Below are 20,192 nucleotides of genomic sequence, written 5' to 3'. Positions count from 1 at the left end.
CAGCTTATTGAGGCGCACGGCTTCTTATACATTATATCTGTATTATACTGCCCTTGTGAGGTTAAGCGGTTCAGAAAATGGACGGATGGACAGATGGAAAGACAGACAGATGGACAGACGGACTGCCCTCCCCCAAGTTGCCAAGGCATGAACACCAGAAGGAGAAGCACATTGTCCATTGAGTTCAAGCAAAAAATGGCCAAAAAAAAAAACATTATATGACAAAATTATACCACCTCTTTGACATTCTTTATGTAGCTATGAAGTGAGCGAGTGCTGCTTATTTGGTGTCTCAGCTTTGTCTACATGGACCACTGAACCGCTTTGAACTTCAAAGGAAAGGTGAAGAAAAGGCCAGCTAGGTGCGTCACATTCCAAGGTGTAATTTAAAGCTTTTAGTTTATTCGGGCGTCAAAGAAGCTTGAAGGAAGAGCAGAGGAGCTTTTTTTAAATTTTATTTTAAATCTCTCTATAGGTACTAAAATCTGTAGCTGTTAGGTATGTGACATGCATATTCACAGATGGTAACGCTGGTGTTTGCAGGCTTGGGAGGAACAAAGACAAGATTGATACCTGGAGGTAGTGTTGATGACATTCTCGACACCATGGCTTACATATTCAAGAGGCAACTTGAGATATTATTCTGTAAGGCGCCTGCCCCTATAAGAAGGGAGTCACAAAAGATTTGGGTGCGCCGTTTTTGGGGAAACTGAAGTAACTTGACAGTTGCACTTGACCAGAATAAAATATTTTCATCACCAATCCAGCATGACTCAGAAAGTTCACCGGAGACATAACGGACCGCTTCTCAAAGAAAATGCACAGCAAATTTCTTTACATTGCTTTTAATTGCTGTTATTGTACATATGTTTTATAGAGTGCTACATTGTTTAATTTTTCAAAAGCGAATTACAAACATTTTGTTTAATTGTGGGAGCTTAATTGATTAATAGCATTTCTATTCATTTCAGTGGGCAAAAACTGATTTGAGTGTTTTGTTACAAGCGTGGTCACAGAACGATTTAAGTCATGTTATTAATGCAAGTTTGCATACACAGAGTAAGGATATGAGAGCTTCCTCAACCACCTCGATATTTCCCTCCTCTGTTTCTCCTCATCACTTTTTTTCTCTTCATGCTGATAATAGCAGTTGTGACTCTGTGGACATCATTTCACGGTGTCTTTCTATTGGTCGTTTTGCTTCCAGCAATCATAGCACCTGCGAGAGACAGACCTATGAGATGATTTTTGTCACTGCTTTATATGTGTCATGGCCAGTGTTGCCGGTAACGCGTTACTTAACGCGTTACTCAAAAAAGTTGCTTTATAAAGTAACTAATAGTCTAACGCGTTACTTTATTCTACAAAGTAGTCTGATTAAAGTTACTGTCCAGAGAATCAATGCGTTACTCCACATTTTCATGAAGAAGGCAAACTATCTCACTGTTGTAACAGTCACAAACAACTACTGCTAACTACGAAGATGAGGCAGAAGTCATTGATCACCACACTGAATTCAGCCATGGTCTGGTCATGAATGGTTTGCACATTCAAAACAAAAGTGATGATACTTTTACTACTAGTTTTATTAACCAACAGGCACACAACACAACAAAAAAAGTGTGCATTATGGACCATAAAAGTGGGAAAAAAAATAATTTATTTCCATCCTCAACTGGTGCGTGAAGCATTATGGGATGAGGTCGTCTCCGCCCTCTCGCCAGGGGGATTGACGTCAGACAAGTTACGTTTTCAGTAGGGGTGGAACAAAAAAAACGATTCGACCGAACCATCGTTCGTCAAGGGGAGCTAAACGACCGTATCGGTTGCGAGTGAGGCTTTATGGTTTTCATAACAATAGCAAGAGTTCTGCGCCGTGCTCTATTTGTTTTGTTTACATTTCAGTAGCATCACCATTCAAGCTACTTCCGTGTTTCCGTGCTCGCGACACGGCGCGCGCGCGCGCGCAACGAGTGACAACATACAAATGGAGACAGTTAGCAGAAGCCGGTGCCGTACATCTCGGTATTTCCCATGGCTATCGAGTCCTCTCGGTGCACTTGTGTGTCCCGGGCCGGCGTTGGTACTGCGCGCGAGCCAAAAAGAATAACTCCCGTGACGATCCAATGCATGGATTCAAACGACACAGGTATGTCCCACAGCCAACACACCAGCTAAGCTAAAAGCACACTGCAAGTATCTCATTTCTCAGTTTGTGGCTCCCTGTCAATGTCTACAACTAGCATGAGCAGCAGATAGGAGAACTGAGACGTGCCCGCGATTACGACAGCCCAAAAAACAAAATATAAACAGTAGTGATTCTGTGGTCATCATCGTGTCTCAGATTAAAAAAACAAAAAAAGATGTCATACATTAACCAAAAATGAAAGTGATGACAAAAGAAAAAACAATTGTTAAATACAAAAATTGATGATTAAAAAGGGAAATGAACTTTTGGAAATATTTTTGCATATATTAAGTGGTTAAAATGTGTTTGATAGATTTATTGTTCCATAAGGTGGCTTCATATTTCTTTTGGCTGGACGGTAGGTTTATTTCATGTCTTAAATTTATGTTTCTGAAATACTTCACAATGTGCAAATATTCTGTTTAATTGTGTTGGTGTCTGTCTAAAGGTTAAATATTTATATTTAACATTAAATTATCAACCTTTTGTTTTCCTGATCCTTATTTTGAAGAGAAAAAACAAACAAACCAAAAAACAATTATAACTGTCAATAACTACTAATAAATATTTAAACTGATACATGTGTACACACTGGAATAGCGGAACAAACAAACAATAGAGGAATTTAGGGGATTTTCATTTTCAACCTGGATAGATTTTTATTTTTTGTTTTATAAAAAGTATTTACGTTACAAGAAGTCAAGAGAGACTGCCTATTTTGTTTTTCATAAAAAAAACACCTTTATTTTCATGTTAAAAATGCACTTTCAATAAAGTATTTGGAACTCCGTTTCTACTGCATTATTTTTATGTTGAGATGGTGTTATCGGCAGCTGCTGAAAGTAACTAAAAAAGTAACTTTTAATCTAACTTAGTTACTTTTAAAATCAAGTAATCAGTAACGCAATTTAGTTACTTTTAAAACCAAGTAATCAGTAAAGTAACTAAGTTACTTTTTCAAGGTAACTGTGGCAACAGTGGTCATGGCCCACTTCCCCACGATTGTGTGCATTTCATCACAGACGGCCAAAATGAAGTAGTGCAAAATGGGCTTTACTTCGGTGGTTTTATTCATACATTAACACTTGATCTACAAATGTAACGTCTGTTGAAAATGTTCACAGTTTTTCCATAAAGCGTCTATACCTCCTGTTACATTTCCCCATGTCAACCACTGTTTTATGCGTCATGCTCCATGTGGCCAGCCTCCTCTCCGCATGCCCTCCCTCGTTTCGTAAGAGGCTTTCTGTGTCAGTGAATTCCGTGTGCTTCCAGTCCACACACTAATCCCAGGAGTGCAGCCTTGTTTTATGCATGTCCTCTCCCAGTCACAATGCCCATAAATGGTCTCTGGGTGAGGAGAATTGGGCCAGGCTGCTGCATGTCACTCACATGGGAAGCGCCGAGCAGCTGAATGGAACTGATGGTCTGCTCGGAGCTTCACCAAATGAGGCCGATTATTCCCTCCTCAACCTGTTGAAATGTGACTCTTCAGGAATAGTATGAAAAGTATTCAATTGGTGGGAGTGCTTTCTTAAAATCATTCAGTGCTGTTAGTTCACAATACTTTGCTCCTGTTTAGAAATCAACACCCATCAACCCTACAAGTAGCAAGTCTTAATACAACTGCAGAGCTCATTTGTCATTGGTCTATGGTTAATAGATTGCAGGGAACCCTATGCATTTTTTTTTTCTTTTTAGAGCTGTTTAGTTCATTCGGCAGCCTTCTAGAGTCATGTCATCATTATCGCTCTTTTTTTGTGTATGTGTGCGTGCCTGCCTGCGTGTGTGCGTGTATGCGAGTTAATTCACCTGAAACCTGTTATAAATCCATGACCCTTCACCTTAAACGGATACTTCATAGTCCTGCCAGTGTTAAGAAGTAGGAAGAATCAAAGGAAGGAAAAATTAAGGAAAGTGAAATCCATCACCAACCAGGCACCACCCTCCACCTACAGAGTTACAAATTTAGAATCCTTCACCAACCCCAGCTACATCTGAATTCAGGATTAGGGACAAATCAAGAGACCAGAGGAAAGACTACAGGAAGGAAGGAAGGAAGGAAGGAAGGAAGGAAGGAAGGAAGGAAGGAAGAAAGGAAGGAAGGAAGGAAGGAAGGAAGTAAGGAAGGTAGGAAGGAAGGAAGGATGAATGGATAGACGAAGCAGAGTGAGATCCACTAACACCAACCTCCACTGATTCCGCGACCTTTGGGAGAAGCAAATTCTTTTTGAGTTTCAGTAGATGCTGGTGTGATGGATCTGGAATGCATGAGAAGCTCCACCAAAGAGGGGGTATTCTTAAAGATGTAATATTACAAGAAGAAGAAATATGTGAAAAATTACATACTCAAATTACAAAATGTTAGACTATTATGAGGTTTTTTAAAATTTAAAAAAAAAAGCTAATTTTATGACAAAGTTTTGATATTAAGGGGAAACAACTCCCCAAGGTTTACAGGAATAACGACAAAATAATAAGAGGGGGTGGGGGAATTAGTTAAAAAATAAATAAATAAAATGTCCAGAGACAAAAGACCTGATGCTACAACAAATCTAAAAAAAGAAAGAAAAAAAAACATTACAAGGGGAAACACAATTCAAATCAAACAACATTAAAGTTATTATGACAAAACGTTCATTTGAATAAAGTCAAAGTTATTTTACAGGGATAAAGTCAAAATGTTACAAGCAAGAACGCAAGAATTTTAGGAAGAGACTTACCTCAGTAATAAATAAAAATCAAAGTTTAAAAACAAACAATTATTAAAAGATTAAATGGTTTGTACCTAAAAAACAAAAAAAACAAAAATAAATAAATGTAAAAATATATACATACAAGATAAATACATAAAAATAAAAAATACAACTGAACTGTACTTGGACAAAGTTTCTTTCATGTACCACTAGAAGAAACCTGCATACCACACTTTGAGACTAACTGGGGTATCGAACTATCCAACATATAGTTCTGTCTACGTATCCCAGTTGTCAAACTCTCGTCCTCGAGTGCCCCACTCCTGCATGTTTTCAAGTTTTCCTTCCTCAAACATCTGAATCAAATAATCCGGATAGTTTCAGGTTTCTGCAGAGTTTGCTGATGAATCAGGTGTGTTTGAGGAGGGAAACCTCTAAAACATGCAGGACTGTGACCCTCAAGGACCAGAGTTTGACACCTATCACTATCTAAAGGTAGTGAACAACCGATGAGCACAAGAAAAGCAATATATCTTATACATGCCTTGCGCCATTTGCATGCAAATATCTTTCATGTAAGTGGAGCAACACATCACAACACAGATGGACAAAGTGCTATAAATTTTGTAAAACACTTTATAAAATATCGAAACATCATGTTTGCCGCTTGCTGACACGACAATCACTGACAGTGAACCAACCAATAAAAAGACACCATGAAATGATGGGACTAAAACCACATCCAATCCTAAATCCTCCTAAATCCTAATCCACTATCAACAGCGCCAAATACAAAGGAGATGGAGGAGAAATGAAGTCACAACATTTGATGTGAGACCCAAAGAGGGCTGGCATTCAAAAAGGTGATTCACCTTCAGCTCTGTTTGTAGCACTGGCACCTCAATTGCTTCTTTTCCCCAGCAACGAATAAGAACACACGTCTAAATTTATCCCTTTATTGCTTCTTTTTTCACCTAACATACAGTAAATACTGTTGTATGTCCCTATGGCAAACACCTGAGGGTGAGCCTGAAATAAACTGTATGACAACCGAGACTCTACTTGAATCTATGATTCATTACAGTGTGAACATGCAGTAATTTGATGATCGAGCCATTTCACTTATCTTATAGACTGCCAACATCAAACAGCATAGAAGAGGCTATAAGATGGTCAACCTACACAGCTCTGAAAATGAAGGTACGCAATTGAAATCATCACATTACTTAATGCAATTGCAAAAAAAAACAAAAAAAAAGATGGTGCTGGTTGGGCAGATGGGCAGGGAAATGTTACTGCGGGGCAGCTGGCAGGGCACAGTTGTGACAGCCGGTGCTCCTTCCAGCTGGTGGTGACCCAAAGCAAACGAGAGCAACTCTATCACAATTGTCCGCTTGAATCTAAAAAAAGACAACAACAGCCTAGTTGTTATTACAAAAACGACAAGAGTTTTTATTTGTTCCTACTGAAAGCGGTAATGAAAAGCATGTCATAGTTTGACCTTGTACAGGATGACCCAGAATGATTGCAACTCACATGCCTAGATTTGACTACAACTTATGATGGAATTGCTTTATTTGATACACAATTTAATTTGATTTAATAATAATTCAGTCCTGAAAATTTGAATTCTTTGGTCCAGGTGGTCTACATTTGATCATTTTATCTTTCTGAAATGTGCTCCAAATAACATGACATGCAATACAATAGAAACTGTAAACAGTTATAGAAATTAAACGAATTACATATTGATATGAATGAATGAATGAATGAATGAATGAATGATTTATTTTTGCTCCATGCATAACACAGAAAAGAAAACATAAACATATAGGCCGAATAAGCTGAAGCATCAGTCTTATTATTGCCTCTCCTATACTGTCCCATGAATCACCGAGAATTACAACAGAGAAAAAATAAATAAATGCTACATTTGCATTAGAATTCCTAAACGTTTTACAATAGCACTTTAAGCATTAATTATCTTACTTTTTATTCTTGAACCCTAATAGAGAAGTACACAGCTTCAACACACCATCAAGTCCATGAAATACATAAAGTTTAAAATACCAGATCATATAAATAATTGATTAGTTATTATTATTTATTCCAATTTATTTTCTCTGTAATTTAATAATTGGGTCTAAATTTGCCTTGTATAAATTTCCCCAAACTTCAGCACAATATTACAATATATGAAGCTCTTTCTTATTTAGGCAATTCTTTACATTATAAAGAACAGCCACTGATTTAGCTCATTTACATATAGTGTATTTTTTCTGCAGCTTATACAGTTTATGATCAATAATCACTCCAAAAAACTTCATTACACTAACTCGTTCAATTTCATATTAATCTGTTTCTTACTTTGTTAAATTAATATTGTGAAAATGACAGCAGTGCCACTGGGGTGCCAGATAGGACCACACACTTCCTAACAAGATGAATAAAGCCATTTTAAAAATGGACAAAATATGTGCATAACATGTCTCTTAGTCAATGCAAATCAGCATTGTATTTCATTTTCCCTAATTCATTTCTGAAAGTATGTATAAGATGCAACCTTCAACTGGCCTGTGAATAGCAAAAATCTGCATATAACTGACACCGAGCAAGCTTGTGTATAAACCACTCCAGAAACATAAAAATAATTTAGGCAATTATCAGCGCAGTTAATTTAGGGCAGCACAGCACAGCCATTGCATAAACCTTACATAAAGTTGTGGTCTAATAATTTTTTTAAGACCTGTATATTTTGGGTGAGCATTTTGGCATAGTTCATCCGAGTTCAGCTGCAAGTGCATTTGTACTTTTATTGACTCTCGTAATATTCTCAGCCTGTTAACAACCAGCCTGCCTAGTTGGCTTAGAAGTACAACTGTGCAGCAGACTAGAAGCATTTCCCTCGTTTTGCAAGTAAACGATCCTGCTAACTGTGAAGGGAAAATCATTTCTGGCCTCGGTGCATAATAAATCTACGAAGAGAGTCATAGGCTCATCCCAACTGTTTTGAACTGCAAGTGCAATTTAACATCATCATTTCAATTCCAAACAGTTAACATCAAAATAAAGCACCCTGTGTGTGTTTCTCCATATATTTTGAAGCCATTTTTTTCCCTGGTTCAAGTTAAGTTTAACAATGATCCTGACATAAACTTTGCAGCAAAATCCAGAATTGAGAGTTGGTGCTTTATTTTGAAATCTGACCAGCTTCATTGGTTTCCTTCTTATGCTGCCTCTTTAACTCAACTTGCTTTGCACATATTTGATGTGCCATCTGCCCAAAATAGACTGGCCTCTTATCTTTAGCTGAGCATAGCAGAGCGTTACTTCAGTATTCCCTCAGACAATATGGTGTGGCACAACACTGCGAAATAATGTATGAACTGTTGTTGTGTGCGTCTGTGTGTTTGAAAATTAAATTGATTTCCCTCACTTGGAACAATAATCCAGATAATTTATATTTACCTGCAAACTGGGACTGGTTCAGTGAAGAAAAGTGAGATTGACCTCAGTCATGACAAGAATAAACATAATACGTTCGTTAACCTTCAAATCGATAGCATTGCTAAATCGTCATAGGTGGAACATGAATAACTGAGGTGCATTATATACTGTAAACTTATTCAACAATCGTTCGTCACCATCCATAGCACCAGAGCTCGCTTGCTTTAATCATCCAAGATGCCCCTCAAAAGGCTCTTGCATAAATAAACTGACACAATACGAAATGTAAAAGTGAATTGTTTTCGGTTAATTTAGAATCTAAACAACAAAAATGCAACCAAGATTCCATCAGGCAGTTACATTTCCAAACTAAGATCTTGACTTTCAACCTATCATCTTGTTGTGTGTGGTCATGGCAAAGCTATCGTGCAATCTGGTGTCCATACATTACATGTTTTTCATTAATTTGATGCTATAGGCTTCAGTAAAGTATTTGCGTCATTAAATGCACACATTCTCAGTGCTTCCATCTGGCAAAAATAATAATAATAATTTCCATCCAGCTGGCCAATCAATGTGGTTTCATCTTCAATCAAGTCATTAGGCTAACGTCTGGTGTGCTGACATAAACTCAATGCATCTTGCAAATGAGTATGAGTGTGCCAGGAATTAGGGCATTGAGGAAAGTTTGAAGTCGTCTGTACAGAAACACAAAAGATTTTGCTGCTTTTCAAGTAACCAATCGCCACTTCTACTCACGTTTCAGTCACCTTTCTGAAATATTGCCAGAGAATAAAATGTGACATTTTCCTAAACAACATACTGTTGGTGGTCCATTAGAACTGACCTCCTTCCTGTCAGGCTATTGTTCCTTTCGCTTTACTCAACACTGGCATTCGTGCTATGTTCAGCAAAATCACCTTATTTCATGTATTTTTTGTCAGTGAAACATTAACTCATTTGCTCCCAATAACGTGTAAATACGTTTTTTTTTATGTTTTATGTGTCCCAAAGATGTATTTATACGTTTGTTTGTTTTTTATAATGGGGATATTTGATATTTTCAGGTGGGTCTTTTTTCCTCAAAACTAATACTGCAAAACGTGACAGATAATATAATAATTGTGATCATTTTAAGTCCAAAATTCTACATTTTGTTTATTGAGACTCTATGACTGTTATATGTCTTCAGAGCAAACATAGTAGTGTTAATATTTTGGTGTAAAATGTTTCAGAGTTGATTTCCATCCTCAAAGTGTAGTTTTAACACGGTCTGATTTAAATGGAGCTCAGTGGTGGAGTAATTTGGCAGAGTTGATTTTATTTGGTTTCAAAATAATCTCCGCCCACTTGATTAGAACTTATCTGCCTTAAAGACTTCTGGGAGTGCAAAGTGTTCCAGTTAAATGTACCTGTTACTGGTACCTGTAAATTCAGAGTTTTAGTGTTGTTATAATAACGGGGCATGACGTACCATATCATGTCATTTGTTTCCTGCAATTTGTTTTTCTTTTTTTAATACATTATTGTGAAATAATGGGGTTCATTACATTATTGATCAAGTTAAGTACGAAGTACTATTACAGTTGCGGACGTTGTTGCATTTCCCGAAATTATTACATTACATGGTGCGACAGGGTTTTACTGATCTTTTTTTTTTCCAAAGATTATTGAACCCTATGAATGTCCTGTGGCATCAGAGATGTGACACAATTAGTTCTGTGGCACTTATGCTCATAATTTTATTTATTTCAAATACATTTTCTAACACGTAATGGATTTAATAGTCGACCACTAAGCTACCGTATTTTCCGCACTATAAGGCGGCACCGCACTATAAGGCGCACCTTTCACGAATGACATATTTTAAAACTTTTTCCATATATAAGGCGCACCACATTATAAGGCGCACCTTCAATGAATGACATATTTTAAAACTTTTTTTCCATATATAAGGCGCTACAATAGAGGCTGGGGTTACGTTATGTATCCATTAGGTGGTGCTGCGCTAAAGGGAATGTCAACAAAACAGATAGGTCAGTCAAACTTTATTAATAGATTACAAACCAACTTTATGACAACTCCATTCACTCCCAAAATGAATAAACAGCTGTTTTATTATTTTCTCTGAGGTAAAGTATTATTATTAGCTAGCGATCCAAGATGGCGCGATCTTCTGCGCATGCGCGTCACCGATCGTGCAGGGTCACCGATAGCGTCTTGACAGCAAGACCTGTTGCGGCTCAATATTGACCCATATATAAGGCGCACGGGATTATAAGGCGCATGGTCAGCTTTTGAAAAAATTGAAGGCTTTTAGGTGTGCCTTATAGTGTGGAAAATATGGTACATTATCTTAGGCAAAGTTCCTTTCACTGGTTGTACCAATCATATTATTATTGATAAAAAATTTAAATTCATTTAAATTGGGGGGGGAAATATACCATAAGGCCTGTCCATGCATTATCAAACGTTTCATCGCATCAATGTGTTCTCATAAGAAAGAAATAAACAGACCTAGTTTCCCTCTGAGGGAAAAAAAAAACATCGCCCAGGTGTTGAAACACTTTGACTTTCAGGCTAAAACGAAGCAAATGTGATACATTTTCCATGACAACTGGGGCGGAATAAAGACGGGGATTTGACGATAATTGCCCATATTTCGTTGATTGTTGCAAGATTCCTATACCTATCTTTAGTGTGGCTATCACAATCAACAAGCGCAAGATTACCCCTCTGACAAATAACGACTAATCCATCTTAATCCGGCACGGCAGCTGTGCGACTGTGGCCTCCCACCTTGCCGTTTGCCATCCAACAGCTCCAGCTCTAATGCTGCTCTAATGAACATTAGACATAGTTTGTTTCCTCACTGCGCTGACTCACACGGCCTGGAGACATGCGTGATTACATAGACTAATGCAGCTTATGATTTTATGTGATTAAACAGAATTCCTAAAACCAGCCAGTGAGAAGTGTGGCGCTCGTCGCAGCCTGCCAGCCGCTAATGGGCTCTCAGTGACCATCGCCAGTGAGCTGAACGCTAACGTGCTTGACCGACTTTTTACATGTCAAGGTCATAGACTCTGGTGTTTTGTTTCTCCATAAGCTGCCCCAACTGTGTGTGAGAGCGATTATGATTGAAGGCCATGTTATCCAGCTAAAAGCGCTCAAATCTTGTGAAAAAATTCTCGTGACTGGTAATGTTTTAATAGGTCAAACTACTTCTATAGATCTGACAAGACTATCTGTAGGAAGTGGCTGTTTCTATGAAATTATGCTAGTGAGTTAGCACGTAGCATGAAGACTTGAATGTGTGTTCGAACTCACAATTGGTCTCTTGTGGCTAAAGCCAGAGGGCAGCCATGTTACGTTGCCACTGTTACTGAGAATTGAAGAAACAGGAACTGTTCGTGATATAAAAAAGGAAACCAATCAAGCAAAATTCAATATCATTTTCAGTCAGATACCAATAGCTGCATCTCTACAATTGTCATAATGTAATTGTTTAATTGAACCCTAGTTTCATTTCCCTGGGATTAACGCGCAGAAAAAAAAAAAAAAGTGTACATCCAAATGACAAAATTGCTCGTCAAATAAAGTCATTGATTAATGATAATACCCATCAAAGAAAAAAAGTTTTTTATTCTTTATCCTGTGCGAACTACTGTGAAAAACTTTATTCGTTTGTGTCTGCATGACTGCCCCCAGATGGCCTGGTCACGTGCACCAGAAGGAGCCGAAACTAATTATGGCATTACATATGTTTTATTAAATAAAATATATTTTTAAAACACTTTTGTTTTTTTAGGGGGGCTGGAATTGACTGGCATTTTGTTAATTTCAATGGAGAAAGATGATATGAGATATGATTGTTCTGAGCTTCGTCTTGGAACGAATTAAACTCGTATCTCAAGGCACCACAGTTTACTTACTATGAAGAACCCCAAATGTCAAATAATAGCAAAGTCTGAGTGAGGTCTGAGAATATGCATGATGTGCAAATGAAGGTGTTACACAATAAGTATGATGTGCATAATGATTATTTTAAATGCAGTATGTAGCTCACGACTTCAGTTTGTGTGCGTATGCGTGTGTGTGTGCAATGAATTAGAACTGTGCAAATTACTGTCATAAGTAGTGTGTAATAATCATTCATAATTTTGCTGACAACTGCACCATACCTGATAGCAGGACTATTTACAGAGTGTGTGAGACATATTGTGTGATTGATGTAGGAAGGGCCTCATGTGGTGTACTTAAGTCAGTTGCTCCTTATGTTAAACCAGTTCAGCACTGAGTGGATGGTGGACATTTTCCAAGATCGTGTTTGGACAGAGTCCGGGCCTCGTACACAGATGTGACTAACTCCACTTGAAATCCTTCAAAATCATTGATCTTCTGGATCAGTATCAAGGAAATTCTGTTGACGTCCCCTGCTCAAAACCGACTCCCTACGACTCACTTCTGAACATCAGGATCTGATCCTTCCCCGGAAGTCAGACAACTCAGACTGTTTTTGTAGACTGCTTCTTCCCTATTCCAGTCTAGGTTATTACCAATAAATTTTGCCACAGTTTCAAAAGGTAATTTTAGTTACTTTAGTGATTAATTCCTTTTAAAAGTAACTTAGTTACTTTAATGGTTACCTGATTTTAAAATTAACAATTTGATTCCAAGTTAGTTAAATGGTTACTTTTAGCAGATATTGACATCCCTGCTTAAATCTCACCTCATTGCGCCACTTAAATCAAAGTGCGTTTTTAACAGTGACATTTAAGAATAAGGTTTGTTTTTATTAAAAAATATATAAAGAAAATTATTTGTATTTTTTTTTAAAAAAAAGAGTCTTCTGGAAGGACTCTTTTATAGTTACCTTTTTAAACTATTGTTTAAAATGATAAAAAAAAAGTTGGGGAGCTCTTGCAGTCACACAATCTCGTGGGACTGTCTCTTTAATCTTGAATGCATGCTATTCTGCCATCCATGTTTAATTCGATGTGTTACTGACGCCAGATAATCTGTCGACAGCATAGTATGTGCATCAAAATTTAATATTGTCATTTTTAGCTGACACAAACTCCAAATAATGACTGCATTTCATGTTGAAATACTCATCTCTCTCTTTCTTCGATTGTTTTTTTTGTTTTTGTTTTTTAATGTGGAATGGTATGCACAAATGAGTCATCAACATGCGGAATATGTGACACGGTGGATACGTGATGTTGCTGAAGCTGTCAATTCCAGACTTTTCCTTTCTTACGTGTTCCACAATGTAGCGATTTGTTGAGTGCATTCATGAGTACTAGGGTCTAGGGGAAAAAAAAATAAAAAATAAGTGTCCTCCTGTATTTTATTATTCCTTAACTATTTTTTGCATGTGCATGCTGTTTGTTAGGGCGGCACGGTGGTTGACTGGTTAGCACGTCACCTCCCAGTTCTGAGGACTCCGGTTCGAGTCCAGGCTTCCGCCATTCCTGGGTGGAGTTTGCATGTTCTCCCTGTGCCTGCGTGGGTCTTCTCCGGGTACTCCGGTCTCCTCCCACATTCCAAAGACATGCATGGCAGGTTAATTGGGTGCTCCGAATTGTCCCTAGGTGTGCTTGTGAGTGTGGATGGTTGTTCGTCTCTGTGTGCCCTGTGATTGGCTGGCAACCAGTCCAGGGTGTTCCCCCGCGTACTGCCCAGAGCCAGCTGAGATAGGCGCCAGCACCCCCCGCGACCCTTGTGAGGAATAAGTGGTCAAGAAAATGGATGGATGGATGCTGTTTGTTTTGTCAATTCTTAATCATTGCTGAGACTTAGAGGTAGTTCATTTTAACTGTGTTTGGTAGTGAAGGGTAATACTTTTTGACATCCTTCAAGTTGATGTAAATATACACTTGAGTGGGAAAAGTTACGTGTTAGATTAGTTGTTGGAAAACGTGCACATTTTGGGGTAATACATTACTTGCATCACTGTTGTCAGTATACAGTGGACCTCCAAGTATTTCGGTATCCATGTCCGCGCTAGTCCCTTGGATGAATACAGGAGCTGATGCTATTTCAGGCAATCAACTACTTGTATTTGTGAAATTAATTTACAGTTGGTTCTGTGGTTTTGTGTACTAATCTTCATGACTCTTGGTGGTACATCCAACAATGGCAGAGACATTAAAAAAAAATATTTTTTTAAAATCCTAAACTCCTAAGGCTTTGTCCTACAGCAGAAGTCTGTGCTTCAAAGGTTGAAATGGAAAGACAACAAGACTGTCCCAGTGTTGGCAACTTAAGTGTCAGACAACTGTTCTGCAGATGTGCGTATTTTGTCTGCCTGACAGGTAGAAAACAATGCAGAACATCAATGGGGCATCCACCTGCACTGCAGTCAGCATCTCTCCGAAGACAGCTTGTTTTGTAGTCTTTAAGCAATCAAATGTAGGGAAGGAAAAAAAAGAAGTGCAAACTTGACAGATGTTTACATTATTTACGTTGGTACCCAGGTGCTTGAGGCAACAAGAAAATGTGGTTGGAAGTGTCCACACAGGCAACCTTAGCAAACCTTTGGTTGTTTACCATCCATCCATAATTTGGGTTTAGTCCTGACTTTGGCAATGAGTTTTACTTGAGTTTACTTTGGTCTGAAGCACGGATGCAGTCGCACCCATGCGATGGTTTTGTTGAGGAGGTCAAAAGGACCATAAGCTAAAACAAATCAAGGGTCCACTAGGACATTAAACTGCTTCTGCCTAGTGAACCTGACCCACACAATGGATGGAGGGCCATCCAGGATAAGAAATGAGATGTCAACTTGAAATGCGTTGGTGAGCTTTAAGTGCAGTGGCATCATTCTTGTCGTGCTTGGAGTTCAGAGAGACACTCTCCTGCTGTGGAATTTAGTCAATCTAATGTTTTGAGTGGGGGTGGAGGGGGCTCAGACTGGGATAGTCCTCCAATTAATACGACCACATAGGTCGTTTTGAAATGTACCAAATTACGAACAAGTGTTGAGTATTGTAGTTTAGCGACCCTTAGCACACTTGGAACTCGAAAAGCGGCTTATAGTGAAGCAGTGGGCCGGAGCTTGCTTCGTTTGACGTCACTGTTGATATTCCAACCACTTCACTGCTTCATACCGAGTCAGTTTGACCGCGGCGCTTTGAAAATTTGCCGCGAGACTCAGCGCATTAAGCCAGCTGAAACACCGCATCATGTTCATGTGACGAATAGCCGTCGCTTGTTGTTTGACATTCGGAGTTTTGGACTTTTTGACTGATGGAGTCATCCAGGAAGCGTTCTCAAGTGCAGGAACATTTCGATTTCGTGCCACCAAATTAGGTACAATTTATGAAAGTTATGATTAGTGTTGATATTATGCATCATCTTTGCAGCTCTACTGAAACCAAATTCCCAAATGACTGAATTATTAGGACAACTAAGTCTGAGATCGCGCTGACAGCGGTGATGTCATCCAATCACGTATTATTCATGGTGTTTTCTAAGGCTGGAGAAGTTGTTTCCAAAAAATAAATCGACTGAGCCCTTCTACTGTGCAAAAATTGTTGTTCCTCAATAAAAACACCCGAGTGACACAAACATTCAGTACACCAAGCACAATCTCAAAGAAAATATGAATGACAAAAAAAAAAATCCAGTCATTTTATTTTAAACTCTTGCTTCATGGGTGAAATGGGATACACGATGGGGTACAAATTACAAATTCATAAAACACAGTCGCATTACCAAGTCATTTGACTAATTGCCACATTAAAAATTACTGTTAGGTTTTACTATTTTATTATTATTTTACTTGTTTTATTTATGGCAGCATGGTTGCTGACTGGTTAGCACGTCCGCCTCCCAATGCTGAGGGTGTGAGGTTGAGTTCGGGCTTCGGCCTTCCTAAGTGGAATATGCATGTTCTCTCTGTGCTTGTGTGGGACTTCTCCGAGTACTCCGGTCTCCTCCCACATTCCAAAGAGAGCTAGGATAGGTTCCAGCAACGCGACCCTGGGGAGGAATGGATGTTTTATTTATTTATTTTTCACAAGTAATGCGTCACATTTTTAGAAGTTCTTTTGAATGATGAACCCAAATGCACAATTCCAATTATCCCTACTGAACCTTGACTAGAGGTCACCCAAGAGTACTGAATGAAGTGTCGGGTAGTGACCCACTTTATGACGCAATGGTTCAAAAAAGGTTCAGAACTTGGGAATGCCTCGTTTTGCCATCACTTGCCATGTAAGTAGCGAAAAAATAGTAAAGTGCCGTTTTAGGGACTCTAACCCTTGGTAGTGTGGTCGGAAGACGAGTGTCTATCTAACAGGCCAGTAATTATTTATGTGTTGGCTATGTGTTTTGTAACATCAACTACACTACAACCTCACTGAGCCTCTGACTAACCCCAACCATTAGTGTCCCATGTAAAGATGTAACGTGCAGTACAACCTCACTGAAAGCTAACCCCAACCATTGGTCCTGCCTGGTGACGACAGTACAGGACAAAAGTTTGGACGCACCTTCTCATGCAATGCATTTTCATTATTTTCATGATTATTTACAGTTTCGATTCTCACTGAAGGCATCAAAACTTGCGATTGGCTGGCAACCAGTTCAGGGTGTACCCCGCCTACTGCCCGAAGCCAGCTGGGATAGGCTCCAGCACCCCCGCGACCCTTGTGAGGAGCAAGCGGTTAAGAAAATGGATGGGATGGATGACTGGGCATCAAAACTATGAATGAACACATGGAGTTATGTACTTAAAAAAAAAGATGAAATAATTGAAAACATGTTTTATATTCTAGTTTCTTCAAAATAATCACTTGATTTTTATTTTTATTTTTTTTGCATTCCTTCGATGAGCTACAAACCTGAAATGGTTTTCCAACAACATCGAAGGAGTCCCTAGAGGTGAGAATGCCAAGGGTGTGCAAAGCAGTAATCAGAGCAAAGGGTGGTTATTTTGACGAAACTAGAATCTAAAGCATGTTTTCAGTTATTTCACCTTTTTTTAAGTACATAACTGCACACTTGTTCATTCTTAGTTCTTCTAGTTTTGATGCCTTCAGTGAGAATCTACAATGTAAATAGTAATGAGAATAAGGCAGTCCAAACTTTTGGCCTATACTGTAACACTGCAACACTAAAAAAAAAACAGTAAAATATTAACAGAACTCTTAGCTCAGTAAGAAAAATGTTTGTCGTCCGACCAGACGAACTTGGTTCGAGTCCCATTAACTCCTCTTCTGGTTCACATTTTTTGGCTATTTACCTGGCCGATAGAAGTCGCTAAATACGTAACACTTGGTCGTATTTAAAATGACCAATATAGTCGTATTGTGTTGGAGGGAGAGGTAAAGTAGTTGTCCCCTAACCCGAAGGTTGTGGGTTTGATCCTGAGCTCCTGTCAGCATTTCCTGAATCATCCTTGAGCAAGATACTGATCCCCTGTTGCTCTTGATGCTGCGTCATCTGTAAATGCTGAGGAGACGGCGTTCAAGCACTTTGAGTGCCTTGTAGGTGGAAAAGCACCCATTTACCATTTACAGTACATTACTGTACTGTTCTGCACTCGCTTTCAAGCTGACTTCTGCACTTCTCCCTGGTCATAGACTTCAAATCTAAATACAACGCAATTACGTATTGTAGCACTAATCTAAACTATTCTTTGAGATTTTGTTTAAAAAAAAGAATCCATCTGTTTCATCAGCACTTGCAATGTATCCAAAAATTCTAGTCGAGGCAGACAAAAGTGCACTTGTTGCCAAACGGTCTGAAGCCTTCTCATTCATGTGTCAACATTACACTCCTGAATAATCCCGTCATCATGCCTCATCGCTCCTTTACTGCCTTTTTGTGTCTTTTTACAGCCCCGAGGCGATGGGAATCATCTGTGCCCAAACACAGAGGAGAGAAAAGACCTCTCCCTTCTTCGCTACTGTTAGTCTTAATCGTCAGAGGCAAGCTTGTCGCTGGTGAAGTATTTAAGGCCAACGCTGGCCTCATCCCACGGCACTGCTGTAAGTCTACAGGTGTGACAGCCTATTCACTCAGCCAGGAAGCGCATGGCTGCATCCACCATTCTTCCTTCATCCATTCTTTCACAGCCGCTGGGTTCACCTGGGGCCTTCACTTTGTCTCCATGCCGCACAGATGCGAGCTAGCTATTGAAGATACTGTGTAGGTCCTCATAATGACAATTATGAAAAAAAGTGAATACTCTGTGTTCTAACCATGTCCAACCTATCAGCAGCTCAATGTACACATCAAACACATGACAGTCAGCAAAATGTCTTGATCTTTGTTCATAAAGAACTTTTACAGAAAGTTATGGATCCATTTTGAGAAAAATGATATTGACCTACAAATTTTACAAGCCATAATTTTATCCAAGTGCAGTATTTCGAAAAAAGGAAAGGAGTCGAAATGTGTCAAATTAGTGTCAATACTCCTCTTTACACAAAATTGTCGATGGTAAAAATAAGTACAGGCCTACTGTCTTCCCTTATACATTTATACATCAGAAAACAAATACATTTTGTTTTCAAGTGATTAAACTATTTTTGACTTCTGAGATAAATTCAATCCGATTTATTTTCGTCATCCCCTCCCGGGTGAAAAGTGAATGCACACTATCAGATGAAACGTAAAAGACTTTATGTGCACATAATTATGGCATAGCTAATGCTATCACTTTTTGCTTTCACAGTAATGTAAGGCATTACTAATGCAATTATGGTAATTTTATCCCCATATAAATCTCAGGAACAATTCATTTTAACCTTGTGGTGATCAGATGTCTTTTCACTTGTGCCTTGGTGGATTGGACCTGTACTGTTCAGCCTTTATATGCTTCCCGCTGGCAGTATTATTAGAATACATTAGCTTAACATCCACTCTTTTGCAAATGACACACAACTTAATTTATCAATGAAACCAATCAGTTATCCAAACCTCAACTGTGCCCTAAAGAAATCATGAATTGGATGACCGGCAATTTCTTTCTACTGAATTCAGATGAATCTGAAATAATAGACCTTGGCTCCCAGAACAAAAAGTACTTTGAGCTCACACTCAGCATCACAGTGGGGAACCTTGGTGTCATCCTTTGATCACTCTTTAGCATTCAACTCCCACATAGAAGTGATAAGGACTTTTTTTTTTATGTGAGCAATATGATTGATTGATTTAACATAATCATCATATTCAGCAGCAGAAATGAAAAAAAAAAGCCCTTAATACATGCACTGCTGTATGAAAATGTGTTCTTTTTTGTTTTGTTTTGTTTTTTTGTCGGCTTAATTTTACTTATCGTTCACTATATATGAAATATGTATATGTTTTCTCATATTAGACACACACACACCACATATTTGCTGATCATCTGAACAGTTGAGGTGGGGAAACACTTGAGATAATGTACTTATAATAATGGTAATCTTAATAGTACTATCTGTTAATCTGATAAAAAACAAAATAGTGTCATGGCCTCTGCTATTGAAATCGTATATCTAATTGAATATTTTCCTTGAAAAAGATGAATCAGTCAAGTTTGAATCAGCGGAGAGCGGAGAAAATGAGGTATCTGCGTCAATGACAGCCGCAGCCAGTAACTCCTTGTCAGACGACACAATGAGACTGAAAAGACTGACTGTGCATGAGAAACTTGCACTGGAGTTTCATGTGCATTAACTACAATATTTATGAGAAAACCTTTCATATGTCGTTGGGGGGGTCAAGGAGATGTAGCAGAAGCAGCAAGATGTTTTGTGCAACAATGCCGTTGTTGACCTTGCTAATTCAAAACCTTACAATGCTTGACCGGTTCGACCAATATTTATTCAGAAATTAACCATATTCAACTTGTTTATCCATTTTCA

At 38.5% G+C, this 20,192-nt stretch overlaps 1 long non-coding RNA gene across 1 annotated transcript; it reads left to right on the top strand.

Annotated features, from left to right (window-relative positions):
* The first annotated feature begins 1,749 nt into the window (after positions 1 to 1,749).
* On the top strand, positions 1,750 to 18,918 carry LOC144015084 (uncharacterized). The gene is made up of 3 exons (XR_013282681.1): positions 1,750 to 2,149; positions 6,018 to 6,084; positions 18,183 to 18,918. It is a non-coding gene; the product is annotated as an uncharacterized LOC144015084 (long non-coding RNA).
* Positions 18,919 to 20,192: the final 1,274 nt, after the last annotated feature.

The sequence above is a fragment of the Festucalex cinctus genome, chromosome 2 (genome assembly GCF_051991245.1).
Source record: "Festucalex cinctus isolate MCC-2025b chromosome 2, RoL_Fcin_1.0, whole genome shotgun sequence".
NCBI lineage: Eukaryota > Metazoa > Chordata > Actinopteri > Syngnathiformes > Syngnathidae > Festucalex > Festucalex cinctus.
This window is presented reverse-complemented; position numbering and strand designations above follow the sequence as displayed.